Source organism: Lissotriton helveticus, chromosome 2_1 (genome assembly GCF_964261635.1).
Source record: "Lissotriton helveticus chromosome 2_1, aLisHel1.1, whole genome shotgun sequence".
Taxonomy (NCBI): Eukaryota; Metazoa; Chordata; class Amphibia; order Caudata; family Salamandridae; genus Lissotriton; species Lissotriton helveticus.
The window spans coordinates 1,961,812,857-1,961,836,407 of record NC_136059.1 but is presented as its reverse complement, the minus strand read 5'-3'; the positions used below and the strand labels follow the sequence as shown (position 1 = coordinate 1,961,836,407).

The 23,551-nt window shown below is 46.4% G+C and overlaps 1 protein-coding gene across 2 annotated transcripts in view; it reads right to left on the bottom strand.

The window, feature by feature from the left end:
• ARHGAP10 (Rho GTPase activating protein 10) overlaps positions 1-23,551 on the bottom strand; it is a 998,059-nt gene that overhangs the window by 756,564 nt on the left and 217,944 nt on the right. Inside the window, exon 1 of one of the 2 annotated variants that reach the window (XM_078676902.1) lies at positions 2,875-2,884. The exons of the other annotated variant lie outside the window; for it this stretch is intronic. The gene's annotated coding sequence lies outside the window, so the exon portion shown is untranslated. Of the gene's footprint in view, positions 1-2,874; positions 2,885-23,551 lie in introns of those variants that run through there. 2 annotated transcript variants of the gene reach the window in all.

Sequence of the window (23,551 nt, the reverse complement as noted above, 5' to 3'; positions counted from 1 at the left end):
TTAGGGGTTCTCTTCAATAAGAATTGATGTCTACCCACATTAGACCCTTTTTGCAAGATTAGGATAATGAAAGATTAGCCCAAAAAACATATAGCTGTGATATACAACTTTGTGTTTGCATGCAGCTCTTTGATGACAGACAGACTAGTTAATAGCTTGCTGTTCTATGATAGCATTTTAACTTACAAACTGCAAGTAACAAAAGGATCTCTCCGACAGAAACAGTAACACACTGATCTATTTTACATTATATGCACTTTTTGATCTGCATGGTAAACGTTATTTGCAGCAGGTATATAACCCTCCCTGGCCTGTACTACTTTTGAAGCAGTCACAGCTTCCCCTGGAAAAAGCTCCTGGCTGGCTCTCTCCAGGTAGACGATTAATCACCAGAGTTATCTTGACATTTTACTTTTTGCCTGAATATTACTGGAGCCCAGGAACTCGGCACCAGCTACTTTTAAAACAAGAATATACTGGCAGGCAAACTGACCCCCCTACCCCAACCCACCCCATAGTGCTACATGAAAGACTGAAACAGGTCTTTGCTGAGGGCTCTTTGTTACACCTCACCCAATCGTACCTTTGTCTCCTTTCGAGCAGTTGTTAAATTGTTAGCCACATTTGAAAAGGATCCCAGATTTAGGGAAATAGGCACAATTCACGTATATTTAAAATAGCAGTTCTAGAGGCTGAAAATAGAACTCACAAAAAGCAGCTCTGTCGAAGTTGTCAGAAGGGTTAATACGTTATCACAGAGACAAAACATCAGGGAAGTAGGAAAGGGAAGTAACAGAGGGAGCTATCCCAAGAGAGAAGGAAGCCACCAGTCATGGTGGGAGCCGGAGGTCCGCTGGAAAACAGCACCCAGAGGGTGTCCATGAATGTAACAGACATGCCGCCGCTATTCGATAGCACGACAAAATCGACCTTGGATGGGCACAAGGTCTCTTGTCACCACTGCAGTCAGCACCAATATGAGCAAGTCATATCCGGCCCCACCAAGTGGAATTGTGCCCGCAATCATCATCGCAGCCTCACTTTTCATCTCCTTCCTGCTCTGCCTCTAGTCTACGCCATACTGTGGAAGTGTATGGTTTCTATGCCCAAGAGGCAGATGAAACGTCAGAGCTGCAGGCGACCTTCTCCAGGGCTCCTGCCTGAAAAGACGCTTTGTTAAACTTTATGTTGGGATATCCCTAAAACAGGACCTGCTAGGAAGGCAGGCACTTCAATGCTACTGTAGATGCCCAGTGCCAGAAAATATGTAAGCATAGGGCAGAGGTGGCAGAGTGAAGGCCCCCCAGAGTCTCTCTCTGGGGTTCAGTGCTCTGAAACAGACTGGGTCTGAGTACGTTTGACCAAGCTTTGGGTGTTCCGGATCGATGCAGTGTCCAGGAAGAGATTCATCTCTGGAGAACAATTTGCAGTGAAGGGAACATGGACTGCCCGAAACTGGTATCTGCTGTATCATGTGTCCATCGGGTCACCGCCCTTTTCCGCAGATGCAGGGAATCCGGCATCCTGCACAAGGAATACACTGGCATGCTGGTGTGAAGAGAAACACCATTGAGTGGTTGACTGAGAATGTGCCTGGGATTACACTGGATGTAGGGTCGCCAAGATGGCTTCTGAATGATACTAGCTATTGGACTGCTTATGAATTCAGGGGCAGCAAGGCTACTTGTTAAGAAAGTAGCCACCCTCTTAACTGCTTACGAGAACACTGGCACAATGGTTCTTTGTGAATAAGATTAACAGCTTGTAAATAGCACAGCGGCTATCATGACTACTTCTGAATACACTGACGATACATGGAATTTTGGGGGTAGGGATGGGAATTGTCTGAATAAGTTGCTGCTGGTATTGCATGGGGGTGTATGGGCATTTCCAAAGCTGCTGATGAACGCTGAGACTGTTAAGGCCAAGGGCCTTACTATGGAGGCTGCAAGTGTTCATATACCAAGCACGAAGCACCACACACTGTCTTACTTTGGTCTGGACTAGCTCAGTGGCCTAGATGGCAATATGCCTGATGCCAAACAGGTATGAACCGCTTCCAGGAAAGATTACAATAAAACTCCTGTCGGACTAAACATCACAAATCAGCCAGAATCATGCAGAGGTGAATATTGGCCTTCCCTCTGTAGAAATCCATTAGAGTATGGTGGCGCAACTGACTGGCCGTCCTTATCAGTGGGGGTGGACCGTGGAGGCAAAGCTGTGAATGCACGCGCATTTCAATGTGAGAACATTTGCGCACGCTGCTTGCCTGGCACAGCCCACACCCCCACAGATTTTATGAGCGTGCCCGGCCTGCCCTGAAAACAAAACTGAATCCTCCTGCCCCTGCATCCTTACTGACTCCAGGCAGTCCGGCCCGCAACAACTGCACAACAACAAATAGGTTAGCCACTACTGCCCACTGCAGTGCACACTGCTGGCTCGGCTTGCAACAAAACATGATCGTGCATCGTGAAGGTGATCAGAAACAACAAGCAGGGCCGTGACCATGAATGAACATAAAAAAGTAAATCTGTAGGCCTCACCTGCGCAGATTTATTATTATTTAATTCATTATATGTCTGCCAGTGCCGGCCTACCTACACCGCCTATCATTCCCAGGCCATCAATCAACAATTATAATTTTAAAAAAACGTCATCCTGCGCCTGCGGCCCCCAGGCCCTGGCCTGCCTCACCTGCCTGCGCAGATCATGCTGATTATTTCGACCGCCACATGCGCCGGCCTACACCCAGGCCATCTTGTCCAGGTGCTGCTGGTAGACCAATCAAATGATTTTAAAAAGCTGACCTGACCACCACCAGTAAATTAATCACCGTAAGGCCCTGCCTCGCTCGCGCCTCACACTCACCTGCTGAGACACTGACAGTCCAGAGCTGCTCCCGAGTCCCAACTCAACTGTCCCAACTGAAAGGCGCCGAGTACCACTGCTCCTAGATACTCGGTGAGGGGGGGGGGGGGGGGGGGGGGGCGGGGGGGGCAGAGAAAATGCGCGTACATTCAAATTGCATGCATAATCTGCGCATGCGTGGCTCCCCCTCTGCCGAGCATAGCCCCAACCCCCGCAGCAAAGCCCTGCCCAGTGCCCTGCAACAACACACTCACTAACTAGTGTCCCGCCCACTGGGGCCCTGACTGATCCGCGGCCGGGAAGTCTTCTTGAGAGACAGCGTAAATCACACTGGGACTGGAGCAGCAGGCAGGCACGTGACGTCACGTCACCGACAGCAGTAAGTAGTACTGTTTGTTTTTGATGCATGCATGGAGTCAGTGTTTGGCACCACAACACTGACAGCAGTAGAACAGCAGGCGCAGCACACACTCTCTGTGTGTTCCAGTGCGCACGAGTCTTGAGTTTTCAAAAATGAAATTCTATGGCAGGACAGGTGCACTTCATGCCGCGTGATAGACCCGGCCCTCATAATTAGGTGCCGGTGCTAAGCACCGGCAAGCTCCGGCTCAAATTAAGCCCTTTTTGGCCGTTTGCTGTTGATTATAGTATATTTCTTCTGGCTAAACTGGGAATATGAGGTTATTTGGGAAGTCTTTCAGACACCTTTTGGAGAACCTGTCTCAAACTGGGAGACGTTGACCTCACCAGTACTTCGACCAATACCCTTTTTAGGTTTCGGCTAGCGTAGGCTGCGCTTGCGCAGTCTCACTGGCGAGATTTTATGTCTCTAGTATGGGGCTCAAACAAGCTAGCTCTTCTCCATTGGCTGGCTTACTAAACGGCGGCCAGCCATTGGAGAAGAGCTTTGTCGTTCACTTTAAGCCCCGTCCGTTTCAGATTGAGGGTCGTGTTTTTTCCTGTCCTTTCTCTCAGTGACGTCTTCAGGAAAAACCACGCGCCCCAGTCTGAAAAGGACTGAGCTTAAATCCACGCATGCTCACCTCCTTGAGTATCTATCCTGTCTGCACTCGCTGCTTATTTAATGAATGAGAGGGGGAAGCTGTGAATGGAGCTGGCGTGTTCACGCAGTGATTGGCTGCGACGCAGGCCGCCCAGGCGAGCCTTACGCTCCCATTGGCTCAGACATCCTGCACAGGGGTTTCCATTCACAAAGTCTGTTCAGACAAAGGCAGGGGGCAGAGGGGGGAAAAAGAAACAAACTGACCAATCCCGGCAGGCTCAGCTCTCCCGGGCCACTGCTGAAGGAGCGAGAAAAACAAGTCCGGCCGCTGAGAGCTTTTCCAGCCTGCAGAGGGACCCAGGTGAGGTGGGGGCCGGAGTGGGAGCTTTGCATACGCTACAGACGTTGGGGAGCAAGAGGGTACCCCGCATGGTTAATGTTGCTTCTATGTGGCCTGCCCCGTCCGACCCGCGCCTGGTGCCCCTTCCTTAGCTGCACTGGAAGTTGGTGCGACTGTGCTGGGCTCACACAGGCCCAGGGCAGCGCAGGCTGCAGCAGCGGGTAGAGAGTTTGAGGGGCGCGTGCGCTGCTCAGATATCGGTAAAGGAGCACAGTGCATTGCAAATTAAGCACAGCTGCGACGTTCCCAGGAGATGGTGCATTTGAAATTGGAGGCATGGAGGGGGTGCGAGAAACCTCAGAGGTTATGCAAAATGGGGTATCTAAGAATCAGGGGCACTTTAGCAGGACTGGAGAATGTAATTCGTAATGTAAAGAAAGTAGTCGAGAAGCTTGAAAAGTAGCTTAGAATGCACATAGGGTGGTGGCGCTTATAAACTTTAGAAGGACGCTTTACGAAGGAAATGGAAGCGAGTGATCCAAGTTTTGTGCACGTTGGGGACAATTGAACATCAGCGGGGGCCCACCGCAGTTTGAGGACGTGGTGGGGTACACTCGGGTTCGGGGCAATCCTATGAAATAAGGGCACTCAGCAGACAAAATCAGAGGTGACGTCGCGTTTGGCGCACGCCAAGAGCATGAAGAACGCGCATAAAATGTGCCCCCAACCCATCAAAAAAAGGAATTCGGTGGACAATTTCTCGTGGCGAAGGGGAAATTAACGTGCCCCGTTTCTTTCACTTTACTGTGTGCAAAAATAACATGAAAGGGTTTAGCGATTGCTTTATAATCCAATTAGATTTTTTTGTTGTTGCCCAATTAAACAGCTGCCAGATCTAATCGAAGGCGCTATGTACTTCCTGGTCGGTCTCTCAGAGCGCCACGTCGGACCAGCCCCACACACATTTCAACCCTTCCAGCCTTTTCATCAACCACCTCCTCCCCAGGATCAGAACCTCTTTCGAACCAGGCAAAGGGTATACATGCGATAGATATGGACACAGATAATGCCAACTTGAGGATTGTTCCTCTTTCCCCTTTAGCCTCTATGAACAATGTGGAACCCATACCGATTTACAATCTTTCTAAGCAATCTTTGACGGCGTTGGAACTTAAAGTATTACAAAAAGGTCTCTCCTTTGTTCCTCTCGTGGTGCAGGACCATGTAGACACTGAGACGGAGGTACTTCAAATCCTAAGAAAAATAAGGCTAAAAGGAGTATGAGTTTCTAAATACCTCCATGCATAAAATACCTAATTTATACGTACTTCCCAAAGTACATAAGGATGCTGAAAAACCTCCAGGGTGCCCTATTATCGCTGCGTGTGGTTCTTTACTTGAGCCTTTAGCCAAGTACATAGACACCTTTTTAAAACCTTTTGTCTGTGCCACACGTGCGTATATAAGAGGTACAATGGATTTTATCCATAAGATCGAGAACTCTGTGTTCGAAGGAGACCTGCAGCTGCGGGTCTCCTTCGACATCGAGAGTTTATACACCAATATCCCGCAAGATGAGGCATTACTTGTGATGGGATTGGTTTTGAATCAAAGGAGTAGACGCCACCAGGTCCCAACTAAGTTTATTTTGGATTTGGCAAGGATTTGTCTCAAAAATAGTTTTTTCTCATTTAAGGGTCAGCTGTTTTTACAACTGAAGGGGGTAGCAATGGGGTGTTGCTTTGCCCCAGATATAGCCAACCTTGTCATGGACCAATTTGAGGGTAGATATGTCTTCGATGAAACGACCCCCTTTCGACACCACTTGTCGAGGTGGGTGCGTTTCATCGACGACATATTCCTAATTTGGAATGGTAATAGTGAAGAACTTGACCAATTCCATAGGTGGCTGAACACATGCACCCCTGATCTGAAATTTACCATCACTGTCAGCAAAGACAGAATCAATTTTCTGGACTTATGGATCTTCAGCAACAATGGCCAATTAGAGGTGAGCCACTTTACTAAACCTCCCGACCGAAACACGCTGTTGGAATTCACCAGTGGCCACCCTAAGAGCCTTAAAGAAGACTTGCCCTATGGGCAATTTTTACGAATCCGTCGTAACTGTTCCAACAAGCACGACTATTTTGAGAATGCTAAGACTCTCCTTAATAAATTGTTTACCAGAGGCTACCCTAAGAAATTAGTTAAAGCTTCTCTAAAAAGGGCTTGGTATACACCCCGAGAAACTCTACTCACCCCAAAAGAAGAAACTGAAAATGCACAAATGACTTACGTAAAGACTTTCAACCCCAAGGCTAATAAAGTTAAACAGATAATTCTTAAAAATTGGAGGCTGATTGAACATCTGAATATCCCCAAGCCCCTTTTCGTCTTCAAGAAAGGTAAAAACTTAAAACAACATCTTGTTCGAGCAAGTAGGGAACCAGTAGCCAAAAAAGACACAAGAAGCCTTTTAGGTCTACCAGCCCGGGTGGGCCATTATCTCTGTATGAACTGTGCGACTTGCTCCCACTCTAGAGACCTCAAGTCACTTGTGATTAATGACAAGACACACACCATGCGGTCTTTTTCAAACTGCAACACCAAAAATATGGTGTATGTGGTATTTTGTCAATGTGACCTCGCTTACATAGGCCAAACAACCCAAGCAGTGAAAATGCGTATTGGCCAACATAAATCCCGCATAAGATGTAGAACTCAAGGAGCACCATTGGTACAGCATTTCATGGAAGCTGGGCATAGCGAGGAAGACTTGAGTTGGTCAGTTTTAGTGGGATTCCTAGCAAACAACAGCGGTGACCTAGAGACCAAACTAAATCGAACAGAGGCCAGGTTGATCGAAAGATACCATACTGCCACCAATGGATTGAATGACCATGACGAACTGTGGGCATTAATTTAGATAGGTAGGCAGACACATCTTTTTAGGTTCAGCCGGTTGTTCCTTTAGAAACTGAAGTGTATAGGTTTTTGATACAGAATGTTGCATATTGATTTGATTTGCGTACCTACAGGTTCTCCTTTATCAATATACTTTCTTACCTATTGAGTTGCGACTATATGTAAATACTAGAATGTAAGTCCAGGTGTGTATATGCAGTGTCCTATGGCTCACACATTCATGGGTATATAATTAATTCGTTTTTCTTTTGTTTTCTTTCCTGGGTGTGGATCACAGGGGATTGACCCTTTTACTTGTAGTTCCCCCCTTTGACTCCTCTTCTTGTAGTCCCTCCCTCTGTTTTATTTGTATATCCCTTCTTGACCTGTTGCTCATTTTGCCCAGCACATCATCTTTAGTTCCGTGGGTTTTTTTTTTTTTTGTTTTTTTTTAAAACCTTTATTGAAAATTATAAGCAAACAAATACGGGCCTACAACCCAGGGGCCGGCCACAACAACATTTAAAGCACAGTAGCAAGCAGTTAGGCGACTCAGCAACTTAATAAGACTAGCGCGATTATTACGAGGTACACTATAAACACGTGCGTTGCCGAGAAATAGGATAAATGAAGGTTTAAGTTTAAGGTTTTTAAGCATGTCCAAAACAACAAAAAGCAAAAAGGATCAGAGTCCAAACGATACATCCAGGACAAAGGTGGGCTACGGTCATCAGAAAAAGCATCAAACATTATCCACAAGACATCCGGCTGGGGTCAGATAAATCAGGATATATAACGATCACACAGTACAATACACCCCAGCCACTACCCATATCCCCCAATCCACCCCAGGACTCCAAGAAACAGGGAAAGAAAAGAATAAAAAAAGGAAAGAAAAAGTAAGGCCCATAGGAACAGAAACGAACAAAGAAAAACCCCCCCACACACCCCCCACCCAACACACATGCAGAGGCTACGGCCTACCCCCCCTCTAGCAGTGCGTCTGTCGCCCCAAAAGAGTACCCGAAATGCAGAAGAAAGAAAAGAAAGAAAAAGAATCACAGAAGACCGGAGGAGGGCCAGTGAAAATTCAAAACAATCAGCACTTTTAGCCGCGGCCACCCATCCCCGGACCCCACCTCAGTACCTAACCAAGCTTTACCTCCAGCAATTGTCCATCACAGCCCCAGCAATACACACAGCAGGTCTCAACAAAAAAGGAGGAACAGTCTCAGCCCTGTCCCCTTCGATCCAGCACGACGGCGGAGTCCAAGTCTAAAACAGCTAGCGCAGGTGGAAAAGGCGACTGTAAAATCCACTGCAGAAGTCGAGGCACTCGAAATGGGCCACACCGGCTGGGAATTAGGTCACAAAAATCAATAAAAGCCACTGCCGCTTGCCCGAAGATAGTACAGTGGGAAGCAAAACAAGTCCAAAGTCCAACTGCCGCAGCAGGCCGAGGCAAAGGCATCGAATCCAGGATGAAGCCAAGAGGCACGCCATCAGAGAACAAAGGAAGTGGAAAACATGGCGTACGAAGCAGACGCGCTGGCCATCGAGAAAGGTCAGTACCGCCAGACCCCTTCAGACCAACTTCGGAGCGGACAGCAGCAGAAACTGTGGCCTGAGTAGCTACCACCCCCACGGGCTCCAGGGTAGACGAACCACCGTGAACAGAGTAAGGATGTGGCGTAGCGTGCAGCATAGAAAGGCAATGACGGCCAGCCGGTGAAATCGCATCAAGCCGGTCCCCCAATCCTCGGGCAGTGTGATGAAAGGCAACCACAAGATCCTCCAAAGCATTTAAAACATCACGAGGCCTCAGCAGTGTAACCGCAACGGAGGAGACAGCCTCGTCCCCCACCCAGGGCGAACGGCAGCAGAGCAGTTCTGAAAGCAAGCCGCCATTCACAATCCTCGACGTACAACACTGCTGCAAAGGATCTGCGGGGCCCCGCCGGGACACATACATGAGGACAGCCGATCCTAAAGCCGCTTCAACTGTGGCAACGCCGGCGAACAAGTAGCCCTCGAAATGAGCAGAGGACTCCGCTGGAAGGCGCTGGGTGCCCAATGCAGAAAATGGCGTCCGCTATGGGGGAAGAGCCACAATGAAGCAGATCCGTCACAGCCAAGCTGGGGAAGGATACAAAGAGAGAGCGCCGGTACAATGTTTCCAGGAGCATAGGAGCGCCGAGCAAGGGGAAGCGCTGCGGCGATGAACCCAGCGCAGCAATGTAACCCCAGCTGACCGGCTCCTCCTCCGCCACGGCGGCCGCTGTTGTTGTGGCCGTGTCCCGCCTCACCCCACAGGCTACGGCCCGGCTGCGATCCCTCAAAGGGCCGGAAAGAGAACAGGGACACCGCACCACCGGCAGCGCTCGGACTGCGCCGGGAAGCAAAACAACGGGATCAGGAGCACTTCCCGAGTTAACTTGGTGCGTGAAGGCACAGGATATGCGGCAGGATAATGAAGAAAGGCACGAGGGTCGGCGGAGCCGAGAGACTAGGCGGCCATCTCGGCTGCAGGCTAGGCTCCTCCCCAGTTCCGTGGGTTTTAATATTCTCGTGGTGAGTGGACCCGCACTCAAGATTTATGCTGTGGAATACCAATGGTGGAATTTAGTAGTGTTTGCCATAGTAAGTTTTTTAATTCCCACCCCTGTCCCTCTGCTTTCAAATCCCTTCCCTTCCCTTTCCTCCTTTCCAGTTTCCTTTTCCTCTTTTACAGCCCCCCTCCCGCAGCCGCCGCCACAGTAGTAGTTGTATTAGTAGTTACCCTGACTCATGCACGACCGCTGTGTCTGCTTCCGACCTCGCGGAACCGGTCCTATTGAATATCCCCTCGTGAGTCCTTTGTTAGTGTCGCTTTCCATTTCGTTGGACCCGTTGCGTGGGAGCCGGTGCGTGGGATGTCACCGTGCATATAGAGCGAGTAGAGAGACGGCCCCTCGCTGCACGCCATGGCGATATTTCGAAAAGCCGTGTGAGGAGTAGAGCCAAAGCGAATGGAATCCCCGAGCTAGGTACGTAGAAATGCCTGCCGAGATTCTGAGATGTGGCCAGTCCCCCTTTTTGGACATTGGAGCATGACGTTTTTGTAATTATTGTAATTACATTGCGTGTAGAGGGCATTCTCATGTAAGTTTTTTGAAGAGCCGATCGAAATAGGGGAACCTTTTGGGCTGGATAGTTTGCTTTTGAGATTGGTACGTGGCAGGTCGCGTGTAGAGGGCACTCTCATGTAAGTTATTGAGAAGAGCAGATCGAGATAGGGGAACAATTTGGGCTGGACAGTTTACTTATGAGAATGGTATGTGGCAGGTCGAGTGTGTTGCACACGGAGGCTGGAAGCGCACTCTTTTTTCTGAGGAAAGCTTTTGTTGTTACTTCCCTCACAGGAAGAAGCTATCCCTTGAATATTGAAGTGGGCACGTAAAGGTTTGGGTCCCTTGAGGTATGTGTTGTTTGTTCACCTCTTCATTTACCTCCATCCCCTCTTTATAATTCTTGTTTTGTATACCGTAGATCACCTCCATTGTTGCTTAGAATCTTGTTTGCACTCTCGTAGGTACTCCTGGATTGAGTGCCTATATTGACCCGTCCCTGTACTAATTAGGGATTGGAGAGTGCTCCTGCACCATTATTTAAGGTATTTATAGGAGCCTGTTGACCTCTATGGTGTTGTGCACTTTGTCATTCTTTGGCCACTCCATGTCACACGTTCATGCATGCATGGTTGTGGATTGCACGTTTTAAGTTTGTTGGGTGTCCTCTTCCTTTTACCCTCACTCGATTGGCTTTCAAGTTCCTTTTCACTTCTGTGATTTTCTTTATGGATCCACATATCATGCTTTGGCACTGCATAGTCACGCACGGGATAGTGTGTTTGTGGCAGATCTTAATGTTGTGTTGTAAATATATATTATCATTATTGTTTTAGTGTATTCATGCCCTTGCCCTGATGAAGCCAATAGAAACGAGTGGCTGAAACACGACCGCGACTGCGTCAACACTCTAAGAAGGAGTCCGCTATAAAGTTTCAGTTGGTTCATATTCCAATATAAGCGGCATTATAAATAATTAGTTAGGGGTGGCATACCTCTGGCGCTCCTTAGGACTTCCTAGAAGTGTATCACTTTGATTTAAGAGTGTACACAGTGATAATGTCTTGTGTTTTTTTAGGGATATATATGTTTTGTAGCTATTGTAAATGTGATGTATATATTTAGTACACTGTACTGTATATAGAGATGAATGCAAACTAGGGTGTTTCACTGTTGTATAGTCTTTAGTGTAGATGTATTTTTTGTATATAACTTGTCTGTGCCCCACCTTGTCACTTGACACGTATATATGTTTTTGTAATTTGTGAATATATTTTTTCTAAAAATCGTTTGAAACATCAGGGTAATTAGTTTATGCCTGTATAAAAATAAATATTGAATTGATCCCTCTGTACTTTTTCTTGTTCATACACATCTTTTGATGTACCTTGCTCATGTATAGGAGGGTCATTTGGGCATAACCCCTGTTTTTTTCATAGCTTTTAGTGACACTTGGGCACCCACCACCTGGCATGTATTTATTTCCGCTCGCTCACAATGGCGTATTATACATTTTTTAAGTGGGGTTTGTTTTATAAGTTATAACTACCCTCCCCCATGCTTGTCCCCCCTCCGCTGCAGGAGGGGCTGGCTCGGGCGCCACCCTGCAGACCCCGGCAGCTGGCAGCCTCTGGCACGAAGTGGAGGAGGGCGGCGGGCAGGAGACGGGGTGCCCGGCCCGCTGCGGTCCAAGCCCGGGTGCATTAGCACCACCGTGGTGTACATGGTGAAGAAGGCCAGCCACGGGGTGAAGGCCTGCGAGGGCACCGCGCTGGAGAGCCTGCGGGAGGCGTGTGAGGGTGCCGGCGTCCGCCTGGAGATGCTGCCCTTCGGCAAGTTGGACTTCGGGGAGACCGGCGTGCTGGACCGCTTCTACAATGCAGGTGAGAGGCCCGCAGGCGAGCCGCCACCGGCCCTGGCGTCTGATATCTACCATGCACCTTATATACCATGCAAGCCTCCATGGAGCTTAGGTAGCGTGCTAACAACCTATCGTGCATAGGTGTCGATGATGCAGCAAGTGCAGTGGCACCGAGACTCAGGGCCCTAGAGCCCGCGGAAGCATGATTGTTGTTGTATCTTTATTACCCAGCCAGCTGTTAGGTGGCCTATTTCATTACCTGAACGGGGCCGTTGGCACCTTACACAGCCTATTAGCCACACTTCTCAACTGCCAACCAGCCACCAGTTCCCTGCAGCCTCTGCCTACCTGCAGCCACACTGCTCCTCATGTATGCCTCCAACCAAGCCGCCCAGACACCTGCCCTGCATCCTGTTCCCTAACTAGAGCCTGTTATCCACTGTGCCCCGACGCCCGCCTCCTGGGTGTGCCACGCCAATCGCTTGCCATGCAACGTGCATCCTGCCCGAGTACCCTACCTAGCCTAAATGTCAGTTCTGCCTGCACCCTACCTACACATCAGCAGCTCCGCAGCTTGTGCCATGCCACTTCCTTCCCAGAATACTCTCTTGCTGCATGTGCTCCATAATATTGCTTGCTTTATTGTTATATATCTGGCTGCAACAATAGAAACAGCAAAATGCCAGATGGGCGGCACACTATGCTATGCACAGATTTTCAGCTTGGGTGTTTTTAAGCCACACCCTAAATTACATCGGCCACAGCCCTTTAAGAGACCCTCCCAGTGGGTTTATCCCACTTAAAGCCGTGGGGTACAGTGCACTGGCTGCGGTGAGACTGGCTCCTTCACCCCCTTCAATTTACAGCAAAGACCTGGGCCGAGGACAGTCTGCGTGCCATGTAAACAGCATGGCTCCCTTAGGAGGGACTACCATCGGTAGGCCCCCCCTCAGTTTCTGCAGAGTACCCTGGCTGAGGTCTGCGTGCATGGGATGCAGCGAGCTGGCTCCTGTGTCACTGGCTCGCTTGCACTCTTCAGTTTACAGCAAAGACCTGGCACCGGTTTTCTTCGATTGGGGCTGCCATTGAGATGCATTGAGGTGCCCTCCCCCACTGGTACCACCGGGCTTATCGGCATTTTGCACACTGGCTAGCTCTGTGTGTGTGTGTGGCTCCGTGTGTGTGTGTGGCTCCGTGTGTATGTGCGTGTGTCTCCGTGTGTGTCTCCGTGTGTGTGTGTGTGGCTCTGTGTGTGTGTGTGGCTCTGTGTGTGTGGCTCTGTGTGTGTGGCTCTGTGTGTGTGTGGCTCTGTGTGTGTGTGGGTGGCTCTGTGTGTGTGTGTGGCTCTGTGTGTGTGGCTTTGTGTGTGTGGGTGCAAATGCAATAGGTCTCGTATTTGCGAGAGATTAAGCTATTAGGATTGTAAATGACAATGCCATTTATTTATCTGTTTTCAAAACCAACACATAAATAAAAAGTTTGTCATGTACAATGCCAATAGCTCTAACTTTTTCGAAGGCGAGACCGTTGCATTTTAAATGCTTGTTTGATTTTAACAGCCAGTGGCAAATATAGTAACATAAAGCTCTAACTGATATTGCCTCCTTTAAAACAAAAGTTTTTCGGTACTTTTACCTAACCAACAAATGTTGTGTTGTGTTGTGTTGTGTTGTGTTATGCCTGCTGGCTGGAGAGGCTTTCAGTCTCATCTATTAGATACGTGTTAAACCCACTATTCAAAGTAAAGGTTTTTTTAACTATTTCAGAATGGATAAATTAAAAACCTTCGGATTTTCCGAAGACCAATATAACAAACTTATGAACTTAAAGTCCAGTAAAGGTGGTTCAAAGGGGCTGAATAATAACAGTCATGAACAACTTGTGAAGATTCTTAATTTAAAAAAGAAACAAATAAGAACGGAACTTCACGATGAATTCCTCATAGATTATCTGAAAGCGGGGGTAATTCCAATAAGCTTACAAGTAAGAAATGAGCCTGGTCTTTTTGTGGAACACCCAAAATTTATAGAGACATGGACATTAATTGCCAATAGATGTAGCCGTGACTGGCTCATTTTAATTATAGAGACAGCCCAAGAGCTACTTGAAATAGAAAAACAGGAGATAGAAGGACTGGAAAACCAGTTAAAACAAAATCCAGCCTTAGAGGACGCTAAGAAAAAACTAGAAGAGTTAGAGCTAGAAGCGGATAGTTACAGAGAATACTTAGCCAATACAATTTTTTAAAAAGTTCAAGAAGGATGTGGAAAGGTACAAGGAGTGTATCCATATAAAAATAAGGATTACTACAGTAATAAGAAAGAACAACAAGCATTTGCAATGCAATAGGTCTCGCAGCATTAAAGTTTGAGTTATTGGCATTGTATATGACAATGTGTTGCATAAAATTTTTAGCAAAGTCTGTATTGGTGTATAAAGATGATTTGCAAGATGATAGCTGTTGCAAAATATTAAGCAATGTTGGCAATAATATTATATTATAATAATATTGTAAGTTACTGTTGTAATTATAAGCATTTTGGTAGCGCATAGTGATGTTATGGTGCCCCTGAGTGATGCTATGGTGGTGCTGAGTGATGCTATGGTGGTGCTGAGTGATGCTGTGGTGATGCGATAGATAGTGAGGGCGATAGATAGATAGAGGGAGGGCGAAAGATAGATAGAGGGAGGGCGAAAGATAGATAGATAGAGGGAGGGCGAAAGATAGATAGATAGAGGGAGGGCGAAAGATAGATAGAGGGAGGGCGAGAGAGAGATAGAGGGAGGGCGAGAGAGAGATAGAGGGAGGGCGAGAGAGAGATAGAGGGAGGGCGAGAGAGAGATAGAGGGAGGGGGAGAGAGAGATAGAGGGAGGGGGAGGGGGAGAGAGAGATAGAGGGAGGGCAGGCGAGAGAGAGATAGAGGGTGTGCGAGGGATGGAGTGTGGGGCAAGGGATGGAGTGTGGGGCAAGGGATGTAGTGTGGGGCAAGGGATGTAGTGTGGGGCAAGGGATGGAGTGTGGGGCGAGGGATGGAGTGTGTGGCGAGGGATGGAGAGTGGAGCGAGGGATGGAGTGTGGGGCGAGGGATGGAGTGTGGGACGAGACTGTCTGTGAGATCATGGGGAGAGCTGTGATCTAATACACATGGCTTAGTGAGCAAAGAGTCGGCGGTGACGCCTGGTATCTTCAAAAGATCCCAGCTGGAAACATGCGAGGCGGACTCAGACTTCCATCCTCCCCAGGTAGGTAAATTGACTGCGGTAATTGGGCGCTTCCTGACTGGCTCTCCATACTTTTTGTATTTGCCCTCATGTTTCCTATTTCTAAAAGCGCGCAGAAATGTAAATAATAAATCCGCTGTTTCCTAACAACTGAGATTGACTAACATTATGGGGGTTGTGCGCATGTCGATAAAAAGCTGTTTTCTTTGGGATGGGTGTTGGCAGCGTGGTCCTTGTTAAGCAGCTCACGCCAGGAGAGCTTAAGCTGTTTTTGCAATGGGGGTTGCGCGCCTCTCGATAAAAATGGGGGCTAAAGCACTTTTAGGCTGCTATACAGGAACTGTTTTAAGCGTTGTAGCTGCGCAAGGGTTAAAGTAAATGTAAAATGCGCAGCAGTGGGGCCAGGGGTCACATATGCATGCTCTGAGAGAGAAACAAGGACACAGACACAAAGGCGTGGAAACATGGGCACCAACACTGAAGCAGGAGGCAATCACATAGGCAATCACATAGGCAATTACAGCAGGCCAGTGAAACACCAACACGAGGGATGAGACCTCTGGGCTTGGAGACACAGGCTCAGGAGTGGGCAGGGAGGAGGGGCTCTGAGAAACAGACACGGACATGACTGGCATGGACGCAGAGATGGGTAACGAGACACACGCATGGATAGAGAAACACAGGATGGGATAGAGAGACAAAGACATGGCTAGAGAGAGACTGACGTATAGGAAGACACTTGCTGTGAAGACACAGCTGAATAGGAAGACACAGACGTGGATAGAGAGACAAGGACATGGATGGGGAGACACACATGGCCATGGAGACACTTGCTCGGAAGAGACGGCCATGGATAAAGAGACACAGGCATGGATAGCGAGACAACACATAATAGGGCCACACACCTTGTTATGGAGACACTTGCTAAGAAGACACAGCCATAGGCAGGAAGAAGCAGACAGGGAATAGAGAGACAAAGAAATAGAGAGAAACAGACATGGATTTAGACGCATGCATCAGTAGTAGAGAGACGCATGCATGTATAGAGAGACACACATGGTTAGAGAGACACTTGCTAGTAGGAAGACACAGACATGGATACTCTGGCTGGGGCACACGAACATGATAACTGAACTCCACAAAACTCCACATCTCACTGGCATCACCTCACACCATAAAGGGTTTCCCGAACAAGGTATCCCACTAACAGTTGATGAACTTTGCTAATTGGACAGACAACTGCACCGGAGGCAAAATAATAGGAAAGCTGGCCATATAAAACATATGTAACATAACAAAATGCAAGAGCAATGCAGGAATATGCCATTGTGTTTGCAACAAACCAACGAACAGAGGACATTTGCAGTATAACGGACTTCGCCATCCTGTGGAACTCTTTACTGCTAACATTTTGCTCTAAATAATTGATCGGCTTGTAAATGAACCAGGAAGAAGGTTAGAAGGTTTTCTATTAAAAAACTGATAAATATAAACTTTTTTTCAGTCGAGAGGAGTCAATTTGAACATAGGCTTGCTTTTTATAACATCACACACAGAGCACTTAACACGAACGCAATTAAGCAACAAATGCATTCAGTCTGGAGAGAGAAGGTGTGTGATTCAAGATGAGGCATGTTTCAGTTGCACTTCGTGAACACTCAAACTTGCGCAGTCGGGTTTTATCTCCCAAGTATTCTTGAATTGTAAAGAGACTATTCTTGAATTGTAAAGAGACTTGTTTTTAGCAAATGAGTTATTTTCAGCGCGTTGATAGCTCGAAGTCCGATAAAGGGGCACGAATGATGGCGTACTGAGCTTAAGCTGCGAAACAGGAGGAAACGCCTGCTGCTGGGGACGATGTTAGGATGAATCCCAAGCTCGATAGGAGAGAGAAAGCATCTCTTCTTTTTTCCGCAGATCAGGCAAGCTGCCGACATCAATTTCGCCAGTAGGCGTCAGGATTGCTATGTGAAATCAGCAACCAGTCGGCACGCGCATTCTGGTCTACTCTGACCTAAATCGTAATGTGTTAAGTAAAAGCCACTTGTGGCAAGGTCACATTCAATCTTCCTTTCTTTAAAAAATTACAAACTGCTGCAGCTCCTAGTTAGTCATACGAGGCAGTGGCAGCCTGACTCAGGGTGCTAGTTCAGGCTCCAGCACAGATGTTAATGGCTCAGAAAGTCACAATTGGTGGCAACCGCCAGTGTCTGATGGATGGTAACATGCCCGCATATGTCAAGGGCTATGCGGTTTGTTTGTATGAGTGGCACTGCGCCGCGCTGGCAGGTCTCGCCAATCAAGACTGCCGACAGAAAGCATTAAGATATGCGTTCATGTAGCCGTCATAACAGATACTGAGAATACGGCTGGTAGGTTATTATTAGTATTGTTTGGTAATGAATGCTGTCTCTGCACAAGCTAGCATCTGTGGCTTGGAAGCTTATGTAACAAGCAATGGGATACCACGTACTTAAAGGTGCTGGCGCGATCGAGGGCTGGAGGCACCGGTAACCCGATATCCACCACAGAGCAACAACAAGCTTCGACGCTTATCAGCGCCGCGCGACTCTCTGCAGACTCCCCCTGCATTCCAGAGAGGCGCGCGACGCGATCCGCTCCTTTCTGCCATGCAGTCGGCAGAAGTTCACGCGCGCAACGTTATCCTATGGGACAACGCTGCGCGCGCGGCCAGGTCTTGTCTCCACATTCCAGCTCCTTGTCAGCTGAGACGACAGCTATAGTTCTCTGGCGAGAACGCGCTTCGCACGTTACTAGCCGAGACCTAAAAATGCGAAAAACTCCAATTTCAACGACCGGTATATTCCAGAGGCGGTAACAAACGGATCACTTTCTCAGAGACATCGGGTTCCAGCAGTGAGGAGGAACAGGAGAGTGGTCAGGGAGGTAGAAGTGGCCCTCCATCTGAACGTGATAGTTTTTTAGGGAGACGCCAATACAGAGGGCAGAGGGGTTACAGGGGATACACTCGCCAGGACCCAGTACGAAACCATCAACCTCAGAATGGCGGCCAGGAGTACCTGGCCACATGGAACAAGCAGTACTGGAGATAAATGAATTCCCTATCATAAATCTCTCTATTAGAAATCTTAGCAGGATGAACAGGAGGTACTACAAAAAGGTTTTAATTTCGCTCCCACTAACCAACCTAATTTGTTCGAACTAGAGAGTGATTTAAAAGGTTTTTTTAGGAAAATACTTCTTAATAAGTTCTTTGAAGACAAGACTTACACATCACCACCTAAAATAACAGGTCTTAAACCCAAATCAACTTTTACACCCCATCTGAACCAACTAGATAAAAATGTAGAAACTTTTGAGAGAGTGGTTGAATTAGAAATCAAAACACTGAATAAAGACAGCTTAAAGAACAAATTCAACAATAATCTCAATAAAGAACAGAGAATAGCCTTAACCCCTTGCACGCTGATGACGGAACCGCTCCGTCATCAGCTGCGGGTGCGCTGTGCTGATGACGGAGCGGTTCCGTCATGGCCCGCCCCGCTCGATAGAACGCTCATGCGCGGCGCGAATTCCGCGCCTGCGCTGAGGGTTCTATTGAGCGGGGCGGGCCATGACGGAACCGCTCCGTCACCAGCATAGCTCAACCGACGCTGGTGACGGAGCGGTTCCGTCACCAGCATGCGGCCGCCCCGCCCCCTTAGCACTGCGGCGGAATAGCCGCCGCAGTGAAGGGGTTAACGACCCTACAAAACTGCGAAGATTTAACAATTAAACCCGCCGATAAAGGAGGGGGAGTGGTGGTGTTCGACACTTCTAAATATGATGAGAAACTGAGAGATCTCCTCAACGTTAAAGAACACTACCAACGTAGTAAATTCGCAGAATTAGGTAGATTAAAAGGTGAGGTAGACGTACTTCTTAGAATGGGCAAAAAGGAAGGATGGATATGTGATAATGAATACAAACATATGATTAAATCAAATCCCATGATCCCAGCAATTTACGGATTGCCTAAAATACATGAAAACATTGTAGACCCGCCGATGAGGCCCATAATTAGTGGTATAGGTTCGTTATTAGAACCTCTTAGTGATACGTAGATTTCTTCCTAAAACCACTGGTTAGAAAGCAAAGATCATATCTCAAGGACACGGCCCACGCCATATCCATATTCGAGGGGCAGGGCTTCAACAGGGTGACCCAGATTCTGGTCACCCTAGACATTAAAGCCCTGTAAACCAATATGCCTCAGGACAGCACTATTGAAGTGATTGATGGGATTTTGGAGGAAGAAAATCTAGGCTAAGGGAACAAGGACTTTATTATGTCCTGTATCCAACTGATCCTCAAGAGAAATTTCTTCCTATTTAAGGATGAACTAGATTTACAAATCAAGGGGACCAGCATGGGGGCCACATGTGTCCCCAGTCTGGCCTGCCTTTACGTAGGAGAATTTGAACAACATCACATATTCAATGAGGTGGCACCCTACTTTGAAAACATCACATGCTGGCACTGTTACATAGACGATATCATCTTCACATGGAACGGTGCCAGCAGTGATCTTAATATTTTTCTGGAATGGATCAATTTGGTCGATCCAAACCTTAGATTCACAGCACACTATAGTAATGAAAAGGTTGAATTTTTAGACATTTTAATCAAAAGTGAGGATGAGATCCTGAAGGTAGAACTTTACACCAAACCTAACGATAAAAATTCATTCTTGTTCTACTCAAGCAATGACCCTCATGCACAAAAAGATAATATACCCTTCGGGGAGTTTTTAAGGTTGTGCAGAAACTGCACATCCCTAAAGGACTTTTATCATCATGCAGAAAACACTAAAAAGAAGTTGAAAGCAAGAGGATACCCTAACAAATTAATACAAAATTCATTAAAAAGAGCCAGATTCTACGATAGGGATAGCCTATTAGACCAAAACAAAGAAAAAAAGAAAGCGACCCTTGATAGAGTAGTTTTGTAACACTGTATTCACATATAAGTAACCAAATAAAAAATACAGTGAATAGAAATTGGAAAATCCTTAATTACAACACAGAGAGCCTATTGCAGAAACCCTTATTTACTTTCAGAAGGAACAAAACGATAGGAAAGTCATTAGTGACAACGTATAAAAATCCTAAAGATAATCAAACTACATTAACTGGAGTTCAGGCTGTTGGGAACCACAAATGTGGTACGTGCTCCATATGCCCCCACTGTATAGAAGGGAAAAACATGACATTCGCTGGGAAAAACCTCAGGGCAAAAACCCTAAATAACTGTCGTAGCAAAAATATTGTCTACCTCCTGACGTGCCCTTGTGGGCTAGGTTACGTCGGTGAGACCAGCAGGGAGCTACGCACAAGAGTAGTAGAACATAAATCAGCGATAAGAAATAAAAAAATAAATGCCCCACTTGTAGAGCATTATGAAGAAAAAAACCACAACTGTGATGAATTAAAGTGATTTGTGTTAGAAAAAATTAGGATAAACAGACGAGGTGGGGACACTGAAGCGAAGCGAAAGATGAGGGAAAAGTGGTTCATGTGTTACCTCAACATTGTAGAAACAGGATTGAATTCAAGAGAAGTTTGGGCGAAAATTGTACAAATATAGATGTCTATCTGGTATAGCGCTTCTTATTAACAACAATTGGCTCTTTCCCAGTTAGGAACCATAGTCAGAGATAAGTCTAGATTTGATATATATACATAAATCAATTATCTGGGGATCGCACGCGTTCCGTGTGAAGAATAGTGGACTTTAACTCGTTTGGGTGATAGAGTAGACCAATACGGAAGCCACTTTAGTGTAAGACTGTGGTAGTTTTGTAATATCACCCCTACAGATTGTGGTGATCCACTGATTAATAAGATATATATATATGGAGCGCGTATAAAGTAATAAATAAGCGCAATAATCTAGTATAGGACAAGGCCACTTTGCCGGTCTAACAAATAGGAGTTTTTGAGCTTACAGCAACACACTACTAACTAGGAGTCTCATGCAACTTGCGTAAGCAGGAGCCTACCCTGAAACGAGTTCAAGAGAACCAGCATAGTGAACTCGTCATAATATAATCACATGATTCAGGTAGGCCAATTAAAAAGCCGTTCACACATTGTGATGACTTTCGCACCAATCAGATACACAGTGACATTGGAGCATGCAACTCCACCCAATGCTACGGCTCCAATGTCGGTTTTACATAACTGCGCTAGTTGTTACCCAATAGAAATGAGCAGCTGAACACATTTAAACACGAGCAATTAGCGAGTTCAGACGGAATCTCGTAATTGCGAAGCAGGACGAAGGAGGACACACTACCTATATAAGGTAAGCAAAAGCAGCGAGCTAGGTTATCTCGGCTTCCCCAATGCGACTAAAACTAAAAGTAACAATAATAGAATACGGGCTAAAAACGCGCTTTTATCTGCATCTTTTAAATAGTTTTAATCGGATTGCAACACTGAAAGGCCCGCATCACTGCGGTATATCCTACACGTCGGCAGCACTGATTGTGGTTGAAATCGCTTCGTGATTCAACTCGGCAGACATAAGGTAACAATTGTTACAAAAGACGGGTAGTAGAGAGTTTATCCTACATATAGCTAATTACGCTGACAAACCATTATGCTCCATGTTTTTCAGAGCCTAGTGAGCACTATTGAATAACAGTCCTTGTTGAAAACAAGAAAATCGATTTTAAACGCCTGTTATCACGAACAATTTCTCTTGGAGGTTACCCATAGATCTGAAGAGGTGAGGAAAGGATAATATAAATATAGGAAGTAGGAGAACTGTTATGATCATGGATGGACACATTAACACCATCTGTTTATCCATTATTTAGATTTATCAAGGAAATCACATACAGCAAAATTCAATGGAAAAGTGAAGAGCCTTATACTGTACAAAATACAGGTACATAGCCCTGTCAGGAATGATCTTATTTCTGTGTAAAGACAGGGAGCAGTGTGGGGACCCTCCTGGAGTTGTAGCAAGAAGGGGGTATGATAATCCTGTAACAGAGAGAGATGTAGGATTCCTTAGAAGGTAGAAAGGGTGACCTAAATATATGATTAGTTCGTACAACTTTGACTAAAGATACTAGTGGTTTGAACTAACTCCTTGTGTTACAAACTATGTTGAGGAATAGATAAAAAAATTTAAATGAGACTTAATATGGATTTGTGATTTATGCATTCTATATTTTTATAGGGAATGAAAATATAATCCCTTCAGAGACAGAATTAAATGATTGTCTTGAAAAAGATGGTGTGACAAGCAACAAACCATCGAAACGCGTCGACGCAAACACCAGTACAATCCAGACAAAGAACACTTTTTTCCTAATACAAATTGATTGAATGTATAAGAGACTGTGTCTTAGATAGATTGTTGGATGTACAAACAGTAATAGATAAATTCTAGATCATACAACTTGTTTCTGTCTGTCCCAATTATGCTGGTCATAATTATGTTATGTGAACCAGACACTCTTTCGTTCACTCACTCATACCTGTCCACAATGCGAGTAATCAGAGACGCGGTATAGTTTAAAACGTTTATTTCTGCTAACGCGCTCTATGGTGCAGTACACAAGCCAATACTAGCAGCAAAATGCTTAAACACAATATAGTCAGAATTGTTACAATGCCATAGAATACAAACGGGGATATCATGTTATAAAAAACAGTGGAAAAGGACTGAACGACCTAACCTCCCTCCCTGTGATAAGAGATAGTTTACTATAAAAAGGAAGACCTCTGGGCTTTGTCAGCAGACCCCCATACCTCAAGGCCTAGATGCAATGTTCACATCGCAGGACTAGCATAGCTCTTCTCGCAGGAAAGGTATATCTCCAAGTGTGTCTAAAAGAGGTTGCAGTTGCAATATTAAAGTACACGAATTCCAGTAGTGCAGCTGTGTGTAGCATGTGATGCTAGGTGCGAGGGACTGATCAGAACAGAACATCAAGGGGCATTGTTGTTTAAGCTTGAACATCGTGTGCAGACTAAACCTCAGAGCACAGCAAAGAACTTGCAAGGTAGACAGTTCTCATTTGAAAGGGGCACAAACAGAGCCTTGGGAAATATATGCATGCAGTGTAGTGCGCAAAAGCAGCTCCATGGCAGCAAAGCTCATGCTAACTTAGCGAATGTCGACAATGGACCTATAAGCCTTACTACACTACATTATTGCAATAAATTACGCGCTAGGAAACCGGAACAATGTAAGGTAT